This window comes from Pundamilia nyererei, unplaced genomic scaffold (assembly GCF_000239375.1).
Source record: "Pundamilia nyererei isolate P.nyererei 1_Seehausen unplaced genomic scaffold, PunNye1.0 scaffold00107, whole genome shotgun sequence".
NCBI classification, from domain to species: Eukaryota; Metazoa; Chordata; class Actinopteri; order Cichliformes; family Cichlidae; genus Pundamilia; species Pundamilia nyererei.
In genome coordinates, this window is record NW_005187508.1 from 589,451 (window position 1) to 593,254 (window position 3,804).

Sequence of the window (3,804 nt, forward strand, 5' to 3'; positions counted from 1 at the left end):
AGATTCTCTTATCTAACGGTCCAAGGAAAAAACGACCTTCTCCACTCTGTATGGTTTGTACCAGTTCGACACACTTCCGTTTGCCTTGCTCAGAGGTCCTGCCACCTTCCAGCGCCTCATGGACAGGGTGCTGTGTCCACAGGCTACATATGCTGCTGCCTACCTGGATGACGTTATCATCCACAGTGACACCTGGGTGGAGCATATGAAGCGGTGGCTGCCGTCCTGGAGTTCCTGAGGCAGGCGGGGCTCACGGCCAAACCAAACAAGTGTGCAGTGGGACGGAGGGAGGTACAGTATCTGGGGTACCGCTTGGGGAGCGAGCAGGTGCGTCCGTCATTATTCTACGGTGCTGGCCTTCCAGCTCTGTTTGGATCACTCCCCACTGCAATGGCTCCATTGCATAAAGGATGCTAATGCCTGGATCACACAGTGGCATCTGGCTCACCAGCCTTTTAAGTTCAAAGTGGTCCATAGGCCAGGGGCAGAGGTGGTCATTTCCGCTCTCGTTGGAGGGGGAGAATAGGCTAGGCCGGATTGGTCCGCAGCCTAAGTCAGGAAGTGGGGGTGTGGTTGGTGGCTCGGCTGCAGGGGAGGAGTGGAGCAGTGGGTTCAGGGTATGGTGTCTGTCCAGGACCTTTTTTACCCACAAGAAGCTCATAGTTTCTTTGAGTATTTCATAACGGTGAAAGGAGTAGTGGAGGGACATCGCAAGTGATTAAGCTAAGAAAACCTTTTTACTTCAGTCTCTCAGCAGACACCAACTTTCTGTTCATATCTGTATGCTCACAGAGTTTTTCTAAGTTTTACTTTGCTTCTAAGTTATAATTAATATTTTCATATTTTGTAAGATGAAAAAATATTACATTTTTAAATCAAATGTATGCTACTAATGAAACCGCACCACAAAAAATAACTGGGCAGTAAAATCTCTGGTGAGCCTCAGGCTAAAATCCAGGCATGAGAACTGCAGACTATTTTGTTGGATGAGGTTGATGTTCTGTCCTCTGTTCAGATATGGGTTTGAAAAGACGAGGGAGAAAAGCTGTAATAATAAGCAAACCAAATTCGATTGTATCCTGTACGGACTCTTGGTTCCTCTGGCACAAAGCACTTGGATTTTGTCTTTTTTTCTGCAGTTTTCACTTAATAAGCTTTGCCTGGGGTGCTACATACTTCTTTTTTTCCTGTTTGTATTTGCACCGCCAATAGGAGTGATAGCTAAACGCGACAGAGGAGGACATGGCAGGACCTGTGTGTTTGCTGTGTGTCATGGGTTTGCGTTTCTGACAGAAAAATTTGAAAAGTTAAGCCCAGTTGTTTCCTGCTGTCACAAGCCTGACATATGTAAAATTATGGTTATTGCACTAACTTTGAGGCACTGACAGAGCAGTGGAGCTGATAATACCCAAAATCAGTGTGATATGACCATATTTAGTCTATTCCAGTAGTCATTGGGCAAGAGACATGTACATACTGGACGAGTCACCAATCTTTTGCAGGAAAGACAGACAGCCATTCACACCTATAGTCAGCCAAACCCATGCGTGTCTCTGAACTGTGGCAGGAAGCTAAAGTACCAACCCACAGTGTAAACTCCACACTGAAAGGTTTCAGACTGGATTTAAACCAAGGAGCTTCTTGCTGTGCTAACCGCTCCACAACAACTAGTCACTTTGTGAATATTCTTCTCTCCTAGATATTCCACAATAACAATGTTTGTTTCCACAAACAAAAAGTGCGGTTATCAGCGTTTGGGAACCACAGAACATCAGGTGTGAATATCAGTAGATTTTTTTTCTTTAGGACACACAAATAATAAACAGCTTTCTCTAATATTTGGCATGTGCAGTTATTTATGAATCCATAATAAAATGATATGACGGTGCAGTTTAAAAATAATCTAGTTGTAATGCCACAACAAGTTGTGAATGGCTTATTCGCGCTCCGCCCTCTCAGATCAGCTGGTTGTTGGTTCCAAACACCTGTTGCCAACAGGTTGCAGAGTGCTCTCTGCTGGACAAACTATGCAACCTTAACACTCATGAGATGGTTAAAAGGTGTTTCTTTCCCGTCTTTACTTTTTTCAGTTTTTATTTGCGTCTGTTATAAATTCAGATACCTACTGAGCAGCTCCTGTAGGTGTAATGTGTGGGTGGCTAAGAACAATGGTAGTTTCTACAATTACAGATAAAAGAACTATAAAAAAGGCCTTGCTTGTTCTGTCTTCTGTATGATAGTTCTTATTGCTTATAAGCAACCCCGATGCTATATTCGTTTAATTTTAAAGACTTCGCACTCATCATCCCTTTTCCTCCTCTTCTCCCACTGATGGCTCCGAATGTTGCAGCAGATCGTTTTTGGTCAAGGGTGCCAATTTTAATCCTAATAAAACCTGCATCTGTCCTCGTGCTGCTGGTGAGAAAGCCACATTTAATTTTAACTTTCAACAGTCCATGTCACTGTTGAATAATCACACCATGTAAAGCAGTTTATCTAATGCAGGTCAGATGACGTCATTTATTTGACTGATTTCCCAGGTAAGCACCAAGAGGTGGCCAAAGCAACTGGACCTTTGAGAAACTGCATTATTGAAAACTGTGAGTCTTCAGAAGAAAAGATATGAACTCCCCTGCAGCCTGACATTTTCAAAAAGCTCCTCTCTGCATGTCTACTGCGTTACTGTGTTATTTATGACTAATCCAACAGTCTACAAGCGGGGCAGATGTATATAGGTGCCACCTGAGCAAAATTGACCAGGCAATTTAGATGTTTTCTTTGTCTTCATTGAGACATTCCTCTAAAACAAGAGGCATGTTTTGCTTTCTTTAAATAAATTGACTAAATTCGCTGCCTTATTGAAATTCAAACAAAACAAACCCCCTCTTAACACCAATGCTGCTATCAACAATGTATGCTCTTCCACAGCAACACCTCACTTTTCTTTCATTTTACTTCTGAAATACATTCTTTTAAATATGTTCTGAATATCAGAGATTTAACAACCTGCATCAAACTAAATAAAATATTGATTTTTCTGCTCATGGCATCTCCACTCCACTCCCCCTTGCCTTTCTACCACAGTCAGTTGCTGAGGAGCTGAGATTCTCATGAATGCTGCTGCGCTGCCTGAGTATATGTCATTTTGCCGTGGATCTTTTACTTTATTTATGCCTTTGAATGCATAGTAGCATTTGGGATATTAAAAGTTTGGATAAAATCTTGTGTTGGGTCAAATACCAACCCAATCAAAAACTTGTGACTTGGAACAACAAAGAAAATAATGTGCATATCTGTAATTCAAATCAACTCTGAATTGCATGATCACACCGACAACACAACATGTAACAATGCTGCGAGCCTTCCCAGACCATAGAAAGTTGAAAAACTTCAAGTCACAAAGGGCAAAGGAACTACTAGTGACACAATATGGGCAGGGCACAAGATAAACTTTTCCATCTTCCAGGCAAGTGATTGAAACATCCACCAATGAGAGCACAGAATGCTGTTGAAATTTGACCTGGAAGTAAACACATTTGACTCACCTGGGCATTGTAAAGCCTTTGGATCACATCTGTCCATTTGGTTGTCCCATTGAGTGGAGGTCAATGGGAAATTAAAATTCAAATATAAATAAATATACACTTAAGAGTCTTTGATAAACTTCCCATCAGAGAATTACTATTTTTGCAATTTTTGTGGGAAATCATAAAACAGTTTATGTACATGCGTGCAAATTAATTCAGCCTCACTATAAATGTGTTGGAACTGACATTTATGAGAGATGTGAGTTTGCTGGTCCTG

The 3,804-nt window shown here is 41.7% G+C and overlaps 1 protein-coding gene across 1 annotated transcript in view; it reads right to left on the reverse strand.

Moving 5' to 3' along the window:
• The window catches only part of gpr83 (G protein-coupled receptor 83), a 23,500-nt gene that overhangs the window by 15,615 nt on the left and 4,081 nt on the right, over positions 1 to 3,804 (reverse strand). The window lies entirely within an intron of this gene.